The sequence below is a fragment of the Topomyia yanbarensis genome, chromosome 1, assembly GCF_030247195.1.
Source record: "Topomyia yanbarensis strain Yona2022 chromosome 1, ASM3024719v1, whole genome shotgun sequence".
Classification (NCBI taxonomy): Eukaryota; Metazoa; Arthropoda; class Insecta; order Diptera; family Culicidae; genus Topomyia; species Topomyia yanbarensis.
The window spans coordinates 53,220,727-53,246,541 of record NC_080670.1 but is presented as its reverse complement, the minus strand read 5'-3'; the positions used below and the strand labels follow the sequence as shown (position 1 = coordinate 53,246,541).

The following is a 25,815-nucleotide window of genomic DNA, read 5'->3' as shown; positions in this document are numbered from 1 at the left end:
TGTAATTGTATTGTTTTTATGGATCAAACCAAAAGTATTGCAATATGCACAATTTAATGATTACATGTGGAGTAATTAATGTAAGCTGAGATTGCCCATGTCAAACCATGTCTTTAACTTGAGAAAGTTTATACAGGAGAATAAAATGTTGCTCGAGTATGGCAAGCATCCAGTGTGATTTTACGAGATCGAAAAAGTACAAGCATTCAGGCTCTAACCACCCGACGCTATCACCGCCGAAAAACAAGTTTCTTTAAGGGCTGCATCAGTATGATAATTTTTGCCTAATGTCCATTAGGCCAATTGTCCATTATGCCTAACGCCCATATTGCCAACGTATACCTGATGTTGTATCGATTTTGTTGGCTATTTTCGGCAAATTTGAGACTAAGAGAAACGAAAGCAATGAAATTGAAAGACGGATAGGTATTCTAGAGCGAATCAGTTATAAACTTAGGACGGAAAACTAGAACTAGGCAGGCTCATATGGGCATGATCGAAAGGAAATGTGAAGAATTTTTTGCCTTCTGCATAGTAGGAGTTGGGCGTTCCACCCAAGTCTACCGCATGGTCTATGGTAGAACATAACTCATCATCATGTTTTACCGCCGACGCCGGCAAAAAATTCATCACAAATCCTCGCCTAGAACGACCATGCGATCATTCTTCTCCCTTTCTGCTAGCATCAAGCCGTGACGTATGCATTCAATCGACACCAAGCTATCGGTGTCGCACCGATCCTATTGTGATTGAACTACTTATTTATTTTTTTTTCGTTCCGCACACACGGATGGCTGATAGCAATTAATGACACAGCTCAGCTAGCAGAAATCGAATTTTCATCTACTTTTTTACCAACTAGTTTATATGTTACTATGTTTTAATTGCCGCAAGGTTCTACTGTATCGATTTTGTTGGCTATTTTCGGCAAATTTGAGACTAAGAGAAACGAAAGCAATGAAATTGAAAGACGGATAGGTATTCTAGAGCGAATCAGTTATAAACTTAGGACGGAAAACTAGAACTAGGCAGGCTCATATGGGCATGATCGAAAGGAAATGTGAAGAATTTTTTTGCCTTCTGCATAGTAGGAGTTGGGCGTTCCACCCAAGTCTACCGCATGGTCTATGGTAGAACATAACTCATCATCATGTTTTACCGCCGACGCCGGCAAAAAATTCATCACAAATCCTCGCCTAGAACGACCATGCGATCATTCTTCTCCCTTTCTGCTAGCATCAAGCCGTGACGTATGCATTCAATCGACACCAAGCTATCGGTGTCGCACCGATCCTATTGTGATTGAACTACTTATTTATTTTTTTTTTCGTTCCGCACACACGGATGGCTGATAGCAATTAATGACACAGCTCAGCTAGCAGAAATCGAATTTTCATCTACTTTTTTACCAACTAGTTTATATGTTACTATGTTTTAATTGCCGCAAGGTTCTACTGTATCGATTTTGTTGGCTATTTTCGGCAAATTTGAGACTAAGAGAAACGAAAGCAATGAAATTGAAAGACGGATAGGTATTCTAGAGCGAATCAGTTATAAACTTAGGACGGAAAACTAGAACTAGGCAGGCTCATATGGGCATGATCGAAAGGAAATGTGAAGAATTTTTTGCCTTCTGCATAGTAGGAGTTGGGCGTTCCACCCAAGTCTACCGCATGGTCTATGGTAGAACATAACTCATCATCATGTTTTACCGCCGACGCCGGCAAAAAATTCATCACAAATCCTCGCCTAGAACGACCATGCGATCATTCTTCTCCCTTTCTGCTAGCATCAAGCCGTGACGTATGCATTCAATCGACACCAAGCTATCGGTGTCGCACCGATCCTATTGTGATTGAACTACTTATTTATTTTTTTTTTCGTTCCGCACACACGGATGGCTGATAGCAATTAATGACACAGCTCAGCTAGCAGAAATCGAATTTTCATCTACTTTTTTACCAACTAGTTTATATGTTACTATGTTTTAATTGCCGCAAGGTTCTACTGTATCGATTTTGTTGGCTATTTTCGGCAAATTTGAGACTAAGAGAAACGAAAGCAATGAAATTGAAAGACGGATAGGTATTCTAGAGCGAATCAGTTATAAACTTAGGACGGAAAACTAGAACTAGGCAGGCTCATATGGGCATGATCGAAAGGAAATGTGAAGAATTTTTTGCCTTCTGCATAGTAGGAGTTGGGCGTTCCACCCAAGTCTACCGCATGGTCTATGGTAGAACATAACTCATCATCATGTTTTACCGCCGACGCCGGCAAAAAATTCATCACAAATCCTCGCCTAGAACGACCATGCGATCATTCTTCTCCCTTTCTGCTAGCATCAAGCCGTGACGTATGCATTCAATCGACACCAAGCTATCGGTGTCGCACCGATCCTATTGTGATTGAACTACTTATTTATTTTTTTTTCGTTCCGCACACACGGATGGCTGATAGCAATTAATGACACAGCTCAGCTAGCAGAAATCGAATTTTCATCTACTTTTTTACCAACTAGTTTATATGTTACTATGTTTTTCATACGTATGCTAAACGTTCGTATGCCTAACGTATTTGTTCCTGGTGGAGTACAAAAGATTCATGGAATCGGGGCGCATAAAATGATTCAATGTGGTAGCATATGCTATAGCGTACATTTTTGAGTGAAATAAAATTTTTGTAACGTTGAACAGAGTGTAAAACTTATTTTTGTATGGATTGCACCCAGTATGGTTGTTGGAATAAATCAATTAAATCAAATTGACAACGTTTTGACGTACGGCACGTGTGAACGAGCACACGAGAAACGCATTTGACTTATCCTGACGGAACGGTGACGTTCCGTTCACGGAAGCTGAATCGGGTTTTATCCGCTTTATCCAAACAAAATACCTACGCGTCACAAGTGACGAACCGTTCCTAACTATGAAAAGGATATGCCATAACGCTTTGTATCTCTCTCACACACTTCGAATTCCAGTTGTCTATTATTATTTCGTTGGCGCGCACGCGTTGAAATGAACACACGGTCGCGGTCGCACGCCGTCCGCCGTCTTCTCAGGTTTCGCGCATATATGAATGTTTATTTATCATTAATCACCGCATCGGAATTAAGAGAAAGTGCCGGGCCCTGATGTCCGCGTGTACGAGAGTGCAACTTTCTGCCAAGCAGCTGTTGGTCACTGTTTTCGACTAAACAGTGATGCTGCTGTGCTGTCTGAAACGGACAAAGTTGAAGATCACCATCATCATCGTCATCATCATCAGAGGTTTGAATCACACATTCCACCGACTTGGTTCCGTCCGGGTTGTGGTAGACGGTGAGAGATAGAAATTTGGAATCGGCTGTAGTGCTGGCAGCTTAACCACACCAAACCAAGCAGGGTGAATGAACGCTCATACACGCCGAAACCAAGCGCCATGGCGATGGCGAGGATATTTTTGAACCGGTAAGATACCGACTGAAACTTTTGCCGGGCTTCGGGGGCCTGTGGCCTTTTCAAAAATGCATTTTATTTTCTTTTCCGGTTCCACTCCTGTTTCGTATAACCAGGTCAGAGTGTTGATGATCAGTGATGTAGTTATCATCTTGACCAGAAATCACCGATCTTCTTGTCTTTTAAATCTCTTCCGGAATGTTTCCAAAGATGTAATATAATTGTCTCACATGTAGTCTGAAAATTATTTGGATGAGATACGAATTGCTTCGTAACGAGGTCAACGTTTCACATCCGATCTGCTATCGCAACTAGCTTAAACTAAAACTCACAGCCATGGTTAGTCGGTTACATGAACAATTCATATAAGATACGCAGTCACTGAAGTCTGATTCACCACGATAGAGTGTTATGAAACCTAACGAGCAGTGGTGACGTGCGGGTTTTTCGTCTGTAAAGGACTTTCATCATAATTTCCCGGATCGATGGTTGCCTACCTAGTTAATGCAGCGAATGCGAATTGTCGCGCTGTGTCCCCTGGGCATGATGTCATGATTTTGCTATGCCGATAAAATCTGCAGTTGGTCGCTTTTCCGGCACCACCCACTGTTGTACCCGTCACTCGAGCACAAGCCACGACGACTCAAAGTGAAGATCGAAAGCACTTATCCCGCGGTATGTATTGCTATGCGTTTACGAGAGACAGTCAAACAAAAGCAAGAAAAATGCATTTAGGTTCGGTGGTAAAATAATACAACAGTGAAATAAAAAAAATACGATGATTCGATCAAGTTCCAGTTTGGAATGGAACTTTCTCGCTTCAGATGTCATTACGGTCATACCTCTTAGGGTACCCATAGTTTTAGTGGCAGAGAGAAATTTGTTCGTTTTAGTAAGTGGGGGTTATTGAGATATATTGTTCAATTACAACTTTATTTGGCGCGGCTCGATGCGCTAACTTATGCGGGGGGAGGGGTATTCAAGTAGATTTTTTTGGAAATTGACCTAACAGACTAACGCTCTCTGAATCGCAACAGAGAAATATTAAAAACAATAAAAATGGCACATGGTACTGGAACCTACGTGAAAACAACCAAAAAAATGAATTGATTGTTTAGAAAGTTGTTTTTGCGGTTTGAAAGTACCTTAAATAATCGCGCTTCTTTGTTAACGAGCATAATTGCACTTTTAGTATGGAAAATCTTTGATATTTTTCGTAATTGAAATGAAAAAAACTGGATCGGCCTAAAATAATTAAAAATAAAATACACTAGCAGCCCGTTTGTTCCCCTTCCCTGTCAGCATACGACAGCAGATTCCACCGGATCCTTCCTGATGCCGCTTCCGGTAGAAACGAAACTGAGTTAGGCTCCAACCCCAACCGCAGTCGAAATGTATGAACTGACAGCGGTTGATGCCAAAACCCGACGCAGCCCCGGGTCCAAGCAAAAACGGCATACGACAGGTCGTACCCTGGTTGGCGTCGCTTGGAGGTAAGGGATAGGAGTTCTGTATCAGAGGTGAATGGCGGTATAGTGTTGCACAATAGTACAGCTTTGTCAACCAATAATTGTGCACTTCTTTTTATACTGCAAACATTTTTTTGGTGGCCAAAAAATCGAGTAATAAACCACTACGTTAGCCAACTGCTTTAAATCTAAGCTCGAGAGTTTTTTTTTAAACATTCGGCCCTTCCTGAATTACCATTCATTGTGACAATTGTTGTGGAGAAACGTGCAATACGTTGTCATGCGGATATTCGTTGCATTCAACGGTATCTCTCAGAAAATTCCCAAAAAGCAGTGTCTTTTGACCAAAAATTAGCCTCCTAGCGACATATACTATGATTGCTCCCCCAAAATATAGAACTGCACCTTTCGCTAGCTCGTACGAGGATTGGCACGTTTCAAGTTGCAACTCTATCGGAACACGTAATAACGGCGATCCAAGTATCAACAAGGCGTATGTTGCCATCGCTTTGTTTTTTTTTCAACCTACGCGACCTCAAACCTTATTCGCAAGTTACGAACCGAAACCGACAAAAGACGCAACGAACAAAAAAACATAAACATCCGTAACATTTGTTTTGCGGGAAAATGGTCATTCCACCTCTCACATCAAGAGAAATCATACACGTTCATGTGTCACGCATTTGACGTTCTGATTTCTAGACAGTAAACAGGCCACTCCGGATGGAGTCACGCTTCGGAATTGTTTTCATTTTGCCCATAAGAAACAACGCCTTCGGTCAGAAGTTAGCGAAACATCAGGAGAAAAAAAAAGTTTTCCAATTTCGTCGCTTTTTCGAAAGTTGTATATGTACATGACGACAGTACGACCGACGGTGGTTCAAGAGTGCAAAAGAAAGTACATTTTTGTGCTCAGCTGGGTGTAGTTTTTCACTTTCAGCCTGCAATTCACTGCACATGCATTGTGCAGGTTGCGAATTCAGTGTTGCTTTTGCTGGGACAAACAAACAAGCAAATATCACGTGGTTACTGTCGTGGGTAGGTTTAGGATTACAGCGGGGTCTGAAGCCGGCTTGTAATTTTCTAAGCCGGGGAACTAAATGGTTGACGGTTGAAGTTCACGATCGCGTACAAACAATCACAGCAGTACAATCCGAGTGGAAATGAAGATGAGGTAGGTAAATAATAGAAACGTCATAGTGTGGGAGTTCACGACAGTTGGATAGTTCAGTGGGCTTTGGTTACAAAATGTGAGATTGGTTTAAATATTTCGCCTTTGAACAAAAGTTCCTTTGCCACATGGAAGTTCTGAAGCTATGAAATATCCTCCTGTTGTATGGAAGCTTGCCATGATTTGAAGACCATACTGGAAACCTCTCGATTCGAACAAATTTTTATTGGATTGCCAACGGCTTCGAATGGGTCGGTAGTTCCTGAAATAAAAACGAAAACTTGCCGCCCAAAGCAACGAGCTGGATGGCGTCATGATTTACCCTTCAGAAACAATAGCACCGGTAATAGATCCAAATGAAAGTTTTTGTCGCCTTCTATTATAATCACTCCGACTATTACGGTTGCCTTGCGATAGCTGGGTGGGTACAGAGGTACCTTACCTCTTCGATACACGCGAAGACCGGCTACAGCTTAGCAGGCCAAGTATTTTTCTCCGACGAAAGGGTTTGCGCACGCTTGTGTATTGATAGGCCGAGAAAAAAAATCTAAACAATCCGAACAGAAGAAACAAAAGATAAACGATGAAAAACAAAACATCGCGTTTGCTAGGCCTAACCTTCGTGGCGCAAGATTAGTCATACACCCAATGCGCATTTTTATTGCGCCTAGAGACGAATAACAACGGCATCGGAGATCGCGCCCAGCACCTTTGTCTGCCACTCATGGGGCCATTCTATGCGCATGGGTGTGGGTGCAATCAGCGAAAGTTACTTTTTTTGTTGACGTTATTGCCTTTTGATGGGGGTGGTTTTTTTGTGAAAGTGAAATGTATGATTACCACATTATTTCCTGAAATCCAACCGAACCGCGTAGGTAGCGATTGAACGACGAATTGGGCAAGGAAATGACTTCATCGGCTTGGTGGAACATACGAGTATAGCAAACGATCGCGATGATTGTACGGGTCGAGGGCTCAACAAGTCGTTTATCTGGTTTCATTTTGTATTTTTTTTAAATGTTCGACCACCGATCGAATTGATGATGGCTGTGTGGCTTTCCGTTTGAAACGTATACCTTTGTTCGATGATAATATGTTTCGCTTATTACATTTCGCTGATCCCATTACCTTAGCTTATTTGAATTTGATCAATTTGTTTGGGACGCAGTCCTAACTAATGTAATTTCTATGTGGAGATTCAGACAGAGTATTGTCGACGTAACATTGGAAAAATGAGTCAATTTAGTTTTTTTGTATAATGAAACAAGTTTAATATAATCTAGTCTAGTCAATAATCCTAAGTCTTAGGTCTAGTCCATTTTACACATTCGCAGGCAGTACATAACAGGATCTTTGTAAATGGTAGACGTTGGCCTGTCATTGTTCCTATCAATATATTTTTTAAATCGTTTTTTTGACACGTCCATAAAATAAAATCGTAAATAGGACGAAAATAATTATATAATGTACGAATTCATTCGTTGTTTTCTGCAAACGAAGCTTTTTCATGTATTGTAAATAGTTGGTTTCGTTCATTTTACGTCCTAAACATAGCGACTTCATGATCGAAAATTTTCGTAAATATAAATATTTTGTTGTTTGTTTGTCATAAATAAACAAACAATTTACGACACCTCATACCTTTGGATGGTGCATTTGTGTCAAAGGAGTGTATGATTTACATATCATTCTGTTCAAAAAATTTAGTATTCAAATTCGTTCGTAAAGTTTAATCTGTCTTATATAGTTAAATATTTTCGTTTGCTGTTTTCCTCGCCATTTAGTGCATTTCTCAAAGTGGTTGTACTAATGCCATGCTGTTGTCTCTCGTTGGTGTATCTCCTACAATGTAGTATCAATTTCACAATCTACTACCACTCCACAGCATTCACAGTTCGGTGGTGCTTCTCGCTTTAGAAGGAATGTATGGGTCAGTCTTGTGTGGCCGATTCTTAACCCAGTCAGTATGCGTTGGCCGGTAGCACTATTTTGCTATGTCCATCGCTATGTATCGCATTTGATTTCTCGCAGCTTTGCCTCTCGGGAACCAAACCATTGCAGGTCCCAATACCGTCGTCTCGCGTTTTTTATTGCTCTCCAAGCATATTCAGCTCGGATTGGTACATCAATGGCCGGCTGTGCTCTTGCCTCATTCGTAAGTCGATCTCCCTCGTCCTTACCTGTTATGCCACTATGTCCTGGGATCCAGACGAATCGAAAAGGTTTGCTCTGTGCTAACGCTTCTGCCTCCTGAAACCACGGATGCTTCGATTTGCCGCCTTCTAAAGCCAATAGGCAGCTCGCAGAGCCTGGTAGAATGACCATTTCGTTCTAGATGTCCGGTATCGATAAAGCCATCTTAATGGCATGAACGCCACAGTGTTGCGGAAGACTGGGTGTTCTCGCTATACCAATTCAATGGAGTACGGAACCTACTGTATCATCACATTTGGAGCCGTCGGTGTATACTACAGTCGATTGCTGGAATCGGTTTATCAACAGTTTTTCGACGATTGGTCGAACTTTGCCGGGTGGATCTCCGGCCCGTACAACTTTGTTCACGTCTCGCTGTGTGCCACTGTCGATTCCTTCTTCGGGTAAGCGTGCCTATTATGGGCAACGTTGTTCCGGTGAATTGCTGCGTAAGCTCCGACGCTCATAGGATCAGTGGGAGGTCTCTGTTTTTACGGTTTTTCTACAGCATTTGTAAAGCTTTCCGCGTAATCGACTGTACCATTAGTAGTTCGAAGGGAAGTGGCCTGCTTCGGCCATTATCGAGGGGATTGGGCTGGTAACAAATGCACCAGAGGCGAAACGAACTATTTTGTTGTAAGCAGGAGCGAGTGTCTGCTGCGATGTTTGGCCTCTTCTACTCACTAGGCCAATCCCAAAAATATATCTTCGCAGTTATCATCGCCGATCCCACTTGAAGTAATGTCGATCGTTTATCACGCGGAAGTTTGGCACATATCATTTTAAGAATCCGGGGTTTGGATTCGTAGGATTTCTTCACCATCTTGCAATGCGCATTAAAATTCAATGTCCGGGCCAACGTGGATCCTCAATCGGTTTGTTTTCGGGCAACTACACGGTCGATGGTGTCGTCACGCACTGGGTCTCGACGCGTGTTGGGACTGCAGTAAAAGATGTTCGACTTTGTAGCAGAAATCGCGAAGCCAACATTCTTCGTCCATTTTTCGACAGTCTTAACCGCGGCCTGCAGTTTTCGATGTAGACCTTCTGTTTTGCGACCTCGCACCACAAGGAGTATGTCTTCCGCGTACAAAAGCATTTCTACGCCAGCTGGGATTACTTTGAAGATCGGTTGCATCGCGACGAGGAATAGCGTCACTGATAAAACGGAGCCGTGAGGTACTCCATTTTCCAGTTCATATATTTCTGACAACTTATTTCTTATGCAAACCTGGAACTTCCTTTCGGAGAGAAAGCTTTGCAGCATGTTCATCATTCGACCTCGTATTCTTCAAGACTTTACTGTGCGAAGTATACCATTTCGCCATGTTGTGCCTTGGAGAGGTCCAACGACGTTATAAGACTGCGCTCGTTTGTTGTTGGGAGCGATCTCTAACTCTGCAAAGTATGTTGCCGTTTATCGAGTCGCCTACTTGACTCCAGTGCGGTGATGAGTCTGCGATTTACGATATGCTCGAACAGCTTTGCCATACAGCTAGTTTGCGATATCGGGCGAAAAGCAGCAGGTCCAGAGTCGTTGCAATTGGGTTTTTTGATAGGGATAACTATAGCGGTTCGCCAGCTAGCGGGAAAAACACCGCTGCGCCAAACACCATTGATGATCTCGAGAAGTGTTATTTTCACGGATAGCGGGAGTCGGCGAAGAAGCGAATAGTCTACCATTTCAGTCGCCGATCTTTCACTGTAGTGTTTTGTTAGCTCTTCCGCTACATCTTCGGGTTGTTCATAAAGTCGTCCGATCGCTTGAACACTACATTGCTTCGCTGCCGGTTACCACGCAAAGTATTCACTGTACGCCACAGCTCAGTTGTCGTGCTACTCGGCGAAATCTTACCCGCGAAATCCTCCCATGACTGTTGTTTCGCTAGCTTAACCGCTTTTCAGTCTGCTGCTCGTGATTCCTGGAATCGTCGGAGGGCTAATAGACCTGTCTGGATCCGATATATCTAGACGTCGAAGGGCACGGTGATGCTTTCTACGCTGCCTAACAACATGCTTCACTTCAGCACACCACCATGGTACAGCTTTTGATCCAATTCGGCCACTACTTCGTGGTACGCATTTGATTGCGGCTGACAATCAATGCATACCACGAACATATCAAAGTCCCACTCATCTGTAGCGTTGATGGTCTCAGCCATGATTTGCTCATACAAAGACCAGTTCGTTCGATCATCGAGCCATTTTTGACGAGTTTTTTGTACATTCGACCAACTAGGGATGGAGATCGTGATCGGGAAGTGATCGCTGTTATGTGTGTCCGGGAGGGTTTGCCAGGTTTTCCGAGCAGAAGGAAATGCAATAGCCGATACATTGCCCATTGCGGGGTCGACGCGAGAACAGTCATTCAGAATCACGAGCTTTCTACTCAATGTAGTTTCTGCGATGAAGCGACCAAGCGCGTTCGATGGCTTAGATCCCCAAGCGATGTGATGTGCATTGGTCTCCAAGGAACACTACTGGACCTTCCAGTTCATCGAGCAGATCGCTTAATGCTGCCTGGCATTGATGAGTGGAAGGTGGGATGTAGATAGCCACAACTGTTGTCTGTACTGGCGAATTCTCATCAGCTTAAATCAGAACTTGTTTTCTTATGGTATATTCTGTCTCTATCTTCGTATTTTTTAAGTTTTTACATTATGCTGGACTCTAAGCCCGTGCATACATAAACTTTCCTGAAATGACAAAATGGTAAATTGGGTGTCGAACAAGTCCCTAGCGACACTGACTTCTCGTTTAAAAATAACACATTGAACTCTGACAGACCACATCTGAGCTTCTTTCGGATCTAATAGAATCCGCAAAGTATTCTAAAGATTTTGAAAGTACTAACGCACACATTGATATTAAATAACAGTAACAGATATCGCGAAAGTTTACCCAAATAAACTCAGAATAAATTGTGATATTATTTGTAAAGCAAGTAAATGGCGTTAATGGTGACGAGGTTTGTATGAAGAACTGCCGCGTATACATGACCGCTCATAAAGTTGAGATCGACGGCGGGATCGCCTATTCGAGTTTGTCATGCATGGATCCATCGAAGCACGGGCTTAGCTGCTATAAGTTTTCTTTGCTATATTGAGTGAAGATTTGTGAAAGTGAATCGCACTGGACGGTACAATATCCCTTCAAAATCCTATTGGGTGACCTACGTTTGCTTAGACAATGATCATCTACCTGTTCGGTTGTTTGTACCGCTTGTCATGCATTACAGCATTGCACCAAACATAGGTAAGTGGGCCATTGTAGTAATTATGTTCGGAGTGAGAGTTGTGCAGAGTATCATAAGGATGACTCTTGATTGGGAATGCTGGAAAATGTGTGTATTATGGCGAGAGCACATATGATATATTTACATTCCCTATGCGCAAACAGCGCTCGAGAAAGCTGTAGCACTTCTTTAAAAGACGCACTAAGCACTTGCAAAAATACTAAAAAGCGCTACGTCACTCACCAAGACAAATCATAAAGCTCTCTTAGCTCAGGAAGAGTTTCATCTTTTACTGCTCCTAAAACAATTGGCAAATGAGATAAAACTTTTCTCTTGAAAGGCTGCTAAATATAAGAGCCTATGTAGGATCTGACTCAAAACTGAAGACAACTGCTACTGGCCTTAGAAATTTGAGATCAAACAAGGAGTTTTCAGCACTTCTAGGAACACAAAAAAAACTAATGTGATATTTCAACCTGACTGGGACTGACAGGCCCGTAGCGTGATCTTCTGGCGCCTTGACTTGACCGTCTCAGATTCTAACCCCAACAGCTGTCAATTCATACACTTTGACAGCAGTTGAGCTCACAACTCTACTCAGTTTCGTCTCTAGCTAAAACGGGATTGGTTTTGCGCCCCTGGGGTGTTTACATAGGCTGTTTCAGTTCGCCTTTGAACAATATTTCTAGAGAAAATTTAGAATATGACTTAAGTAACAATAAAAGATTACTACTCTACTTTTTGCATAATATTCTAGTAAAAACCATCGGCTTTCGAAACGTTCTGGAAAATTAGTGCAAAGTGATATAGTTGCGTCGTAATAATCGAAAGAGAAAGTAAACAAAGAGAGACTCTCAATGTTAAATTTGCCCCAGAATTTAGTGTGGCACACAATCCACTCATATGATTTTTATTCACTTACTTCAGCACATAATTTTAGCGCCCCCCTGAGGCTGGCGCTCTTGGCGGGAGTCAACCTGACCAACACGCTACTGGTACCCATAGATTAAAAACGTACGAATTGTTGGGAATTTTATTTCGTTTTAATATGAGAATAAAATTGATTTAACTTTGATCAGTAAAATATGTGCATCGAAATCAGAAATAACGCTCGAAATGATGTGTAAATTGCATATCTGCACACAATTTCATGGTCCGATGTTGTGACGTCTCGAAAGGAAATAAAATTGCCTAGAGGGATACTACTGAGTCAAATTTCTCGAGTGGGCCATCCAAATTAGGTGATATTGCAATTTAGATGGAAGATCCAATTTTTTGGTAATATTTGGCTTTCCAAAACAAAATCCAGATGGGTTTTGTGCAAAAAATGTGTCCATAATATTGATATTTGAATTACTGGACAAAAAATCGACAATCTAAGGCACAATTAGATGAGATTATGGTAAATCATTCACCGAAACAAAATTTCGAACGAGAAATTTTGTTTTAATAGAAATTACACAACTTGAATACCACTTTACTGCGGAACAGATAACAAGGAAAGGCGGAAATACCAGAGACAATTACAAAAAAGCTTCACTGCAAAATAGTTTGACTGTGTATGATATTAACCTTCCGATACCGCGCGTTTAGGTATCTATCGACCTTTACCTGAAACTGGTGTACGAATGTCTGTTCAATAAAAAAAAAAATCAAATTTCCTAAAAATGAGCATCTATCTATATCTATTAGATTTTACCTGAAAGCGGTGTCGGGGGTCATCTTGTCCGGCGAATCTTCACCGGCTTTACGCCGCCTTGGTAATGCGACCGAACCGCATCGCACTAGCTTTGACATATTCGGCTAAATAACTCATTCAACGAAACGATTTTCGGCGAAATGGGAATCGGTGAAATGACCCGCCCCATGTCAACTAATCCAACACCACCTCCGTCACAAAATCGTTTTTGGTTAATATTAATGGCAAAACTGTTCCAAGGTTCGTTTATTATTTGCATGTTTTATTGTTTATTCACTAGATCATTGAATTAATCATAGAAATAGTTTCATTTTTTTTTTGCGACTCTCTACGACTGGAAATAGTAGTAGATATTGGAAAACCGCAAAAAGGTTAATCCACCATACTTCGATAAAAATCGCCTTTTGCCTACCCGTGCGAGTGTGACATTAAAAGAAAACCCCGGCACTTGACCACAAATTATTTTGCCATGTGAGACCAAGCCTAGCTCGTTGGTTTGATAGGGCCACGTCGAGACACGTCTGAAGTGGTCCCGTTACCGGCGAAATGGGCCTCACTCAATGACCAGAGCTGCCGGGCTTAACTACGTACAATTTTAATGCGCGGGAAACGAGAACCGACAGCGCTACGCGTTGATTATGATGCCGTGAGGAGGAGATTATTGGGTCAAATTATACCTTTTCGAGCCTTGTTCGCTTATGTGAGTGTTTGTGCACTTATGCATACATATTGAATTAATCACCGGCAACAGTGCGCTTCCCAGTAGGTATTCCAGATCGACAGGAACAGGTTGAAACTAGCTTGACGAAAGATGACATAGATTAAAATTAAATAATAAATTAACCTTTGAATGCGCAATGTTGTTTAAAAACAACATTGAGCAAAGCATCTCAAAATTATCGTAAGCTGTGAGAAAATTTGAAAAAATCGATTTGCGCGTTTGAGGGCTGAAATCCTTAATCAACATCAATGTTCAACAAACAGATAATCTGCTATTTGATTAATGGCTTTAGAATGTAGTTTTTCCTACTTTGTAATATATTCAATTAGGAATATAATCTTTACTAATATACACGTGAATATTTTTACAATATTCAAATTTTACAACGTACTAATTGTTTAAGCTGTTCTGTATAATTTGCTCATATTTTCAATGATAAAATACTCATTAAATAATTTTGTTTTATTACAGGTAACGTATTTCTCACAACATAGAATACTTGGTATGTAAACCCTATATGACAGTCTTGTTATTTGTGTGAATAAGTTACACCACTAGAATTAATAAAAATAACCGTGCTTTATCCTCGACTTTCGAATGCACTAACAAATTTAACCTCAACTGGGAACATGATGAAAGAATCTCGCAGTCTAGCAGTGCGGTAACTTTTTATAACAATAAATTTATCATACTATGTTGCGTTTCGGCTTCGCCTGATCAGAAACCGACACTAACACATTGTCGGAATAGATTAGCGCCGGCTTGACTACTAAAACACACTATGTGTTTCAATCAAACGACCAAACCAAAATCAAAACCCTAGTGAGAAATTTTGGTTTTTACCAAATTTTCCTCCTTAGGGTGAAATATAGCATAATAAATTTATTCATAACTCTCAAATGAACATTTTTTAATAAGCGTCAGTACGGTCGACACACTAGCTAAGCCATTTTTGGAAACCAAAGATTTTAATACAGGGAAAATCCGATTTTATCTGCCCCCGATTTTGTCTATCCATGATTTTGTTAATTTTATGTTTGTCAACATCTTATGAACATCGGTTTGATGGGCTCTAGTAGACGATCCATGCCGAATTCCAGTAAATTCTTTTTTGGGCATATTTTTGTTTAAGAAAAGATGCAACAATTAAAATATCATTTTTTTAAATTTTGCACTAGAAGACCCCTTTAAGATAAAATTACATTCAATTCGCACCATCAGACTTTGAACAACTATAACATTTTTCAGGAACATTTTAACTCCATACTTCCTTCGGCGAAGTTATTAGGAATATCCTATGCATGTACATTATAGGTTGCATTCTTTAGTTAGCCCAGGGGTCTTTAGAAATGAAAATGCAAAAACGTAGGTTTTCCCTTACAAATTTCAAACACAATGCGCTACGTCGGGTCATAACCAATCGGACACTTGCCCGATGAAAGAAAACACAGAAACTTTCAAATGCGCTAATTGTTGCGAAAACCATAAATCAAATTTTTGGGCCTGTCGTACCCAAGAAAAAAATATTCTCGTTCAAAGCAACATAATCAACAAATAAAAATTGACCTACTTCTTCAGGTAATCCGCTTCAAAATAGAATTGCAACTTCTCTACCTATTCAAGGATCTTCTATCTCCGTCACATCATCCTACAATGCTGTGTCATCTTATGCTTCAGCGCAGGTAACACGACCATAACATCTCTGCCACAGGTAGGAGTCTTCGAATTATCTGCAGTCGACTGCAACGAAACTTAAATATTTTCAATTATTACCTGAAAGAATGGAAAACTTTTTACTAATGCGGCAAAAGATTAAATTAAAAAATCTTTGGGATTCCCGAATTCCGGGAATGAGAAAACACAATATCCCGGGATTCGGGAAATGAGAAAAACAGTCTCCCGGGACTTGGGAATCCCGGGAAAGCCAAAAATCCCGGGAAATAAATTCCCGAGATTGAACCTCTAGTTCTGATTGCTGATAAGATCACAGCGAATTTAGAACATAGTTCGGCCAATACATAACGTTTTGCTACAGTACCCCCTAAAATGTGAAAAAATATTCCGTTTTGAATTCAGCATCTATACCACGCCCCAAAATATTTAACTAATTTGTTTACAATAGCCGTTGCGCCTGATTAACATAATATATTACCGGAATTAATGATCAAAAAATAGGTCTGAGAATTATTTTGGTAATAGCAAACTGATCTCATTATCGCTACTTCCGGCGGCATACCACGGGAAGTGTCATCGCACGTTAATGAAATTGATCATAAATCGTCTGTCTTCTATCTTGCCGGTGAAGCTACGAAAGGAACCAGTCTTCCCAGCAGCAAAACTTTGTCAGGTGGCGGTAAATTACCATCACAACCATGAACACACTGTGCCGGGGTCGGAGCACTGCTTCCGAACGTCCATTCCTCACTCGCGAAAGAAGGAAAACTCGTCACTGGGTGGATGATGATCATCATCATAATCGAGAGGGAACGGAAAACAGTTGGTCGCTCAATTAGACTCGCATTAGAGCTGACCGACGCACAGTGGGACCAATCCAAAAAAGGTGGGACAAAACCTATTTGAGGCCTTAGATGTCATTTTAGAACCAGCATTTCTTCGTAGGATATGTTCACAATATTATTCTGCAACTTTTTAAATAGAATATTTTGTTGTTGGACTAAAGAAGAGTACCCGAGCAAAAAAATTTTTTCAAAAAATTTTTTTAGAGGGTCGATGTCTTCGACAAAGTTGTAGAATATTATGTTTTGAATAACTTCTTCTAAGATACCACAGACATCAGACCTCAAATTTGTGGCAAAATTGTTGTTTTTTGAAAATATGATCAAAAAATCAGTTTTTCGATATTTTGATGCTTAAAACCTTAATTGATTAATTTAATATGTTCTACAAACTTGCAGGTAACACTAAAATACAACTTTTTGTCGAAGGAACTAATAACCTAAAATCAATATTTTGGCTTCTAAAACTATTTTTCATATAAATTTACTCTATTTTCATCAAAGATTTCTGTTTTTAGGTGCACTTTTGTGCAGCCAAACTTTGGCTATTCCGATACTTTATTATTCGTAGAATAAAATTAATACTACATATAAACAGGATATAGTTGGACGCATTGTTTGGGTGACCATTCATGTACGACGGTTTATAACATAAAATGTGCTTATATTATTTTTAATTTACATACATTATTAGCTATTAACAAAATCTTACATTTTGTACGCACTTACAAGCATATAGAACATATTGAGTTGATCAATTACAGTTACAATATGAAAAAGTGAAAAATAATATAAATTTTGAATTTAAACTGCCAAACAACAACGATTTCGGCTCAAAAAAGAAATAAATGGTATTTTCAACAGAATTGTTCCAAATACAATATTTAACAACTTTGCTGAGGACCTCAACCATTTAAACAAAATTTGATTTATTTAGTTCGGGATTTCTACTTTAGTTTAACCAATGAGATTAGTTCTACAAATTCAAAAAGGAGAATAATATCTATTTGAGGCCTTAGATATTATAGAACCTAAGTGTGTGGAAAAATATTCACAATATAATTGAATCATTTCTATTTTTTTAGATGGTTGAGGACTTCAGCAAAGTTGTATAACATTCAGTTTCGAACATTTTTATTAAAAATACCTTATACATACTGTAGATTTATTTTTTAATCCGAAATCGTTGTTCTTTGGCAGTTTAAATTCAAAATTTATAATATTTCTTCACATTTCCATATTCTAACCTTAATTGATCAACTCAATATGTTCTACGTGCTTGAATGTGTGGGCAAAATATAAGATTTTGTTAATAGCTAATAATGTATGTAAATTAAAAATAATATAAGCACATTTTATGTTATAAACCGTCGTACATGAATGGTCACCCAAACAATGCGTCCAACTATATCCTGTTTATATGTAGTATTAATTTTATTCTACGAATAATAGAGTATCGGAATAGCCAAAGTTTGGCTGCACAAAAGTGCACCTAAAAACAGAAATCTTTGATGAAAATAGAGTAAATTTATATGAAAAATAGTTTTAGAAGCCAAAATATTGATTTTAGGTTATTAGTTCCTTCGACAAAAAGTTGTATTTTAGTGTTACCTGCAAGTTTGTAGAACATATTAAATTAATCAATTAAGGTTTTTAGCATGAAAATATCGAAAAACTGATTTTTTGATCATATTTTCAAAAAACAACAATTTTGCCTCAAATTTGAGGTCTGATGTCTGTGGTATCTTAGAAGAAGTTATTCAAAACATAATATTCTACAACTTTGTCGAAGACATTGACCCTCTAAAAAAATTTTTTGAAAATTTTTTTTTGCTCGGGTACTCTACTTTAGTCCAACAACAAAATATTCTATTTAAAAAGTTGTAGAATAATATTGTGAACATATCCTACGAACAAATGCTGGTTCTAAAATGACATCTAAGGCCTCAAATAGGTTTTGTCCCACCTTTTTTGGATTGGTCCCACTGTGCGACGGTGGTCGAGAGATTGTGAATGTAATATTTTCCTCGTCGCTTTCCATTCACGAGCCGTCTCGGATTTCTATTCATTTCCATATAATTACCGAGGGGACAATCAATCTAGATGGTTGTCACTTCGATACGATGCGGTATAAAAAAAGACCGGCCGGGAAAGGAAAGGTCGATTGGATGGTTTTCCGGTGACTTCACGTCGTGGTCGTCAACTGTTACAGACGCAACGCCATGTCAGCAAATATGTTTAATTTATGTTGTCTTTGATAGTTGGTAGCATGGATGGTAGCGGTAGCGTGTATCAAATGGAAAATTCGAATCACTGCAGTGCACTGCAATCAACGGTAGATCGGAATTGGGTTTTATTCGGATTTCGTCTCAAATCATTAGCAAGTCATTGAAAATTGTGGCAATTCAAAGTTTGTTTGAGTTTCTCTAGTGCAGGATGAAAAATAAAACTCGACCGTTCTGATAGAGGAAATGTTCTAACAATACAGTTACTAAGCATTTGCTGTTACCCGAGCAGGAGAAAATAACTCCAGAATACAAAATTCAGGTATTCCACGCCAAAAACTGAATTATGGTGTTAATAAATTCAACATAATAGGTAAAAAACAAAAGAACTAAATCTACAAATAACTAGTCGATAGTGGAATAAGTTAGTGGACCTCTTCACATTTTGAAAAGGTTTTGAAATATACATCTGTCAGCTCAAATTTTTGTTCTAGGTGTGAATTTAAGAACTTTCGCCAAAAATGGCTTAATTTGGACATGATTTAGAGGTGTCTCCAATCAAAAATCGTGTTTTTGCTATGTTTCTATAGAAAGATCACGCACACTCTGATTTAATAGGTCCTACATGCCCACATATCATCAAAGGTTGTTCCTTAGACATATCTTAACATGTTTTAATAGAGGAACATAGCTCTAATCGCAATAGAAAATTTATTAACTGGATTTTCATATAGAAAAGTATATCAAAACCAAGGAAAATTAGTAGAATTTTTTCTTGGTTTTGGTAATCTTTTCTATATAAAAATCTAATTAACAAATTTTCTATTGCGATTAGAGCTATGTTCACCTGTTAAACATGTTAGGATATGTCTAAGGAACAACCTTTGACGATATGTTGGCTTGTATAGCCTATTAAATCAGAGTGTGAGTGATCTTTCTATAGAAACATAGCAAAACACGATTTTTGATTGGAGACACCTTTAAATCATGTCCAAATTAAGCCATTTTTGGCGAAAGTTCTTAAAATCACACCTAGAACAAGAATTTGAGCTGACCGATGTAAATTTCAATTTTTTTCAAAATGTAGAGAGGTCTACTGAATAATAATAATGTATTTTTCAGTCAATAAAGAAATTTACTGTATGGAGGTATTATAATAAAAAAAGCTCGTTCATGTATTTATGCTAGAGAACATTACAGAAAGGTATTGATGTGGTATTTGTAAAAAAAATATTGGAATATATTTATAGATAATAAATACTAAAATAAAGTATTATTCGGAGTGTAGAAACATATGAAATAAACAATTAATACCAGGTTTTGGAACGATATACAAAGTAGTATGCTCGAGTTGTTAGCCAGCTAACATGAGTCGATAATTAATTTATTTAATCAACCTGTCTAAAATATTGGGTGTTTATGAGTTTTCATCTAATTAGCAGAAGTGTCGCTATAACCAGACACGAGCTATTTGGGATTTTTTCGTTTCTGCAACCTTTTTAGACAAAAAAAGGTTTTTTTTACTTTAACATTTATAATTTTGCGAAATATTTATTTTTTCTATACTCTCGTGTCGGGCTATAGCCAATGGAATAGCAATTATTGAAATATCGCATTTTCAGTTTCAAAAAAATGTTATTTATTCAACTAATCGTTAAGGTACGATGAATACTCCTATACCAATCGAATTTTTTTAGTGGGAATTTCAGTTGATCTGCTGTGCTTCTATCACGATCTCCAAAAGCCTCTTAAATAAAAGAAGGTTTTGGGGAAAAACTCCGCCAGTTGTCAATATATTTTTTATAAACAAATGCTCGTTTTATTCAGTGAAAAATATACTATTAACCCTTTCATGCCCAACTTTTTTCTAGTGCATGTAGGGTTTCAAAACTATTTTTCCTTACAAACGGTGAAGTGAAGAAACACGAAAAACCTATTTTCATAAAGATGGGTGCTTCCCTCGCAGTGGTAGAAGCTTCCCAATTTTTAACTTCCAATGCTCAATACAATTTTCCTAAAATATTTACAATAGTCCAATTGCATGAAAAATGTAGCCAAAGGCAGTCTAAACTGATAAGTTTTCAATAATAATTCGGAATCCAATCATACAAGTTTTTTACATAAACGATTACAAATTCCAATAATTTGAGTTCTAGAGCTGATCCTTGTAACTGTTAATACTCAAATGAAAGGCAATAGTCACATTTATCAGCCTTACTAGTTTTTGTGAGCAAATCTTCCATCAGTCAAAAATTATAGCTATTTAAAAATGTTGTTGTCCACAAACAACATGGGCATGAAGGGGTTTAAATACTATAACTTTGATGTAGTAAAATCATTGCTTCATAGCTAAACATCAATTCAAACTTTCTTTTTGGGAAAAAAGTTGTAACCCCTTAAGGGCGTGAAGCTATGATCAATCTCGTTTTGTGGATCATGATTGATAAATTTCGTAGCAAAATTACGAGAACGTTGATGTCCTCGAACATTATTTTCATATACTGTACATCCTGCTTTAACCGAAGTGGCGTAAAGCCACCGAAGATCTGTTGGATGAGGTGGCCCCAGACACTATTATCAGGTAAAATTCTAAATAATCATTTTTAGACAGTTGAAACGTAATGAGAGAATAATATTTTACCTGAGTAGTAATTCGTGTTCACCTGTTATAGGTAAAAGTCGATTGATATAAATAATCACATTTGGAATGTTGAGATCATACACAGCCTAACCATTTCACAGTGAAGCTGTTGTGTGCTCGTCTTCTTTTCGTCTTTCATTGTTCTTAGTATATCTTCTCTTGAGTTTATCCATAGAACCATTTTCTTTTGCTGTTTTATAACCTACTCTAGAGGATCTAACCATGTAATTTCTATTACCAATTTGAAGTTTGGATGTTATTGCATAATTTAGTCCCTGGTTTAATAAAGCCTTGTCTTTTTTTCGTTTTTTCATTGTTCTTAGTATATCTTCTCTTGAGTTTATCCATAGAACCATTTTCTTTTCCTGCTTTATAACCTACTCTAGAGGATCTAACAATGTAATTTCTATTACCAATTCGAAGCTATTGCATAATTTGGTTCCTGGTTTAATAAAGCCTCGTGTTCTTTTCATTATTCTTAGTATATCTTCTCTTGAGTTTATCCATATAACCATTTTCTTTTGCTGTTTTATAACCTACTCTAGAGGATCTAACCATGTAATTTCTATTACCAATTCGAAGTTTGGATGTTATTGAATAATTTGGTCCCTGGTTTAATAAAGCCTCGTCTTCTTTTCGTCTTTTCATTGTTCTTAGTATATCATCTCTTGAGTTTATCCATAGAACCATTTTCTTTTGCTGTTTTATAACCTACTCTAGAGGATCTAACCATGTAATTTCTATTACCAATTCGAAGTTTGGATGCTCTTGCATAATTTGGTCCCTGGTTTAATAAAGCCTCGTCTTCTTTTCGTCTTTTCATTGTTCTTAGTATATCTTCTCTTGAGTTTATCCATAGAACCATGTAATTTCTATTACCAATTCGAAGTTTGGATGTTATTGCATAATTTAGTACCTGGTTTAATAAAGCCTCGTCTTCTTTTCGTTTTTTCATTGTTCTTAGTATATCTTCTCTTGAGTTTATCCATAGAACCATTTTCTTTTGCTGTTTTATAACCTACTCTAGAGGATCTAACCATGTAATTTCTATTACCAATTCGAAGTTTGGATGTTATTGCATAATTTAGTCCCTGGTTTAATAAAGCCTCGTCTTCTTTTCGTTTTTTCATTGTTCTTAGTACATCTTCTCTTGAGTTTATCAATAGAACCATTTTCTTTTCCTGCTTTATAACTTACTCTAGAGGATCTAACCATGTAATTTCTATTACCAATTCGAAGTTTGGATGTTATTGCATAATTTAGTCCCTGGTTTAATAAAGCCTCGTCTTTTTTTTCGTTTTTTCATTGTTCTTAGTATATCTTCTCTTGAGTTTATCCATAGAACCATTTTCTTTTCCTGCTTTATAACCTACTCTAGAGGATCTAACAATGTAATTTCTATTACCAATTCGAAGCTATTGCATAATTTGGTCCCTGGTTTAATAAAGCCTCGTCTTCTTTTCGTCTTTTCATTGTTCTTAGTATATCTTCTCTTGAGTTTATCCATAGAACCATGTAATTTCTATTACCAATTCGAAGTTTGGATGTTATTGCATAATTTAGTACCTGGTTTAATAAAGCCTCGTCTTCTTTTCGTTTTTTCATTGTTCTTAGTATATCTTCTCTTGAGTTTATCCATAGAACCATTTTCTTTTGCTGTTTTATAACCTACTCTAGAGGATCTAACCATGTAATTTCTATTACCAATTCGAAGTTTGGATGTTATTGCATAATTTAGTCCCTGGTTTAATAAAGCCTCGTCTTCTTTTCGTTTTTTCATTGTTCTTAGTACATCTTCTCTTGAGTTTATCAATAGAACCATTTTCTTTTCCTGCTTTATAACTTACTCTAGAGGATCTAACCATGTAATTTCTATTACCAATTCGAAGTTTGGATGTTATTGCATAATTTAGTCCCTGGTTTAATAAAGCCTCGTCTTTTTTTTCGTTTTTTCATTGTTCTTAGTATATCATCTCTTGAGTTTATCCATAGAACCATTTTCTTTTGCTGTTTTATAACCTACTCTAGAGGATCTAACCATGTAATTTCTATTACCAATTCGAAGTTTGGATGTTATTGCATAATTTGGTCCCTGGTTTAATAAAGCCTCGTCTTCTTTTCGTCTTTTCATTGTTCTTAGTATATCATCTCTTGAGTTTATCCATAGAACCATTTTCTTTTGCTGTTTTATAACCTACTCTAGAGGATCTAACCATGTAATTTCTATTACCAATTCGAAGTTTGGATGTTATTGCATAATTTGGTCCCTGGTTTAATAAAGCCTCGTCTTCTTTTCGTCTTTTCATTGTTCTTAGTATATCTTCTCTTGAGTTTATCCATAGAACCATTTTCTTTTGCTGTTTTATAACCTACTCTAGAGGATCTAACCATGTAATTTCTATTACTAATTCGAAGTTTGGATGTTATTGCATATTTTGGTCACAAGACAAAATCGCTTGTAACTTAAATGTCTTATCTCAGATTGCTTAGAAATTGTATCACTGTATGTAAGCATGTTAGCACATGCAGATGAATAGATTCTCTTCACGGAATTTTGATTCGTTTGGGAAATTTGTACCTTTTTATTTTTCAAAACGAATGAAACACGTGGAACAAAAATCAGTCAGCTGATTGCTGAACGAGACGCTTGGGTGCGTGTTATCTCCTATTGGTATAGTACGTTCTAGTCGCACACAGATGCTAAACGTAAGGGCTTAGCTCATTCCTAATGAGTTGCCTATGGTGAATTTGGCAAGTGAAGCTTTATAGCATATTTGTAGGCTTAATTTAATAAATTGTTATGAAATAATTTGTATTGCAAATTGACTTAAAATTTATTAGCAATACAGAAATATAAACTCTGAAAAAACTTTAATTTATTTACTACGTGCACATTGGATCAACTGTTACATCACTCCATGCAAAATTTACGAAAATTTAGTCGAATTCATTCAACTAAATTTTCGTAGTCGTTTTTTTTCCATTAACCAAAGATTGTTTCGTAACCTGTACTGTATAACGAACACTGCAAACTATAGACACTGTTCGTTTCCAAATCACATTCATGCTAGTTTTATTTCTTCGTTCGTTCTGGAGGATGGCTGATGTTAATTATGAATTAACCTCCTCTTCATTAAACATCGTGGTTTATATTTGGCTTTATATTTGAACAAACTCGATTAGATATTTAGTCATTTGAGATTCCTGATTGGCCGTTTCAAAATAAAAACGATGGATAGAAAAACAATTCTATAAGATTTAGGTTCACTGTTAACTTTTTGGAAAATTTGGAGGATTTCTGTTCATCGAACGACAAAGCTGCAAGAGCGTTCTTGTAATCCAATCACACTTTACTTTCAAAAGGAACAAATTTTAGATAACCTGGGAGAACGGCGTCATAGCTTACTGTCATAATTCATTAAAAATAGTGCTTTGAACAATAAAAGATAAAGCGCTAGAGACAAGCACAGATCAAGTTCAATGTAAAGGCTGTGCATGACCTCAACTTTCCGAAAAGGCCATTTAACCCATTATATCCTAGCGTATGAAATTTCATACGCAGAACTTTCCATTATTTAACGCGTATTTACTGTAGAATTTTGGCATCAAACTATTTTATCATTGCACTAATGGGATCATTAAACCTCATATTTCATGGTAAAACAAGACAGCTGCCATTTTTTTGTAGTTTTATTTACGTTTTTTAACCGTATATAGCTAAGACAAATGGCGACTGAAAAGTGGGCAATACATTTAATTGAATTTTATTGTTGGAATTCGTGCAAATAATTCCATTACGTGACAAAACGTTTCCACAGGTGTAAAAGAAGTGTTGTCTATCAGAGAATCCGAAGAAATATGTAAAACAACTTAAAATTTGTTGTTTTTATTTAAAGGTACGAAATTTTTTGCACGAGATATTTTCATTCTCAAGACCATTTTAGGCGGTGATTTAATTTTTCCCATAATCTTTGATACATTTTTTTATGGAATTGAAGATATCACCGCATTTGGTTCACTTTTTGAAACCCCTGGGTTATAATGGGTTAAATTTAAAAAAACTATTCTCACATGTCATGTAGATAAGTTTATTCTCTCCTATAAGTAAATTATTTGAAAAAAAACCTAACTAGAATGATCTCATATATCAATGAGGCTTCTATTCCTCTTCCCGAGCAGTTTGGATTTTGTATTGAATATTCAACTACTCATCAACTTGTTGACATGATAAAGGAAAATATCTCTGAGAGCTGCTCCACTGGAGTTGCTCTTCCAGATATCGAAAAGGCTTTCGGCCATGCTTGACCCAAAAGATTATTTATCGAAATGTGGGGTTTTAATTTTCCAATTTACATAATAAAGATAATTACAAATTTTCTTACCCTTGCAGATCAGATTAGAATTGTACATCTAATAAGCTACCCGGTTAAAACAGGCATCCCTCAACGATCAAGCGTCAATCCAAACCAATATAATATTTTTACCTTCTCAATCTACCCGAAGGC

General features: G+C 37.7%; 1 protein-coding gene across 1 annotated transcript in view; it reads left to right on the top strand.

Moving 5' to 3' along the window:
- Positions 1 to 25,815, top strand: part of LOC131677631 (mucin-2) — a 110,368-nt gene that overhangs the window by 23,033 nt on the left and 61,520 nt on the right. The window lies entirely within an intron of this gene.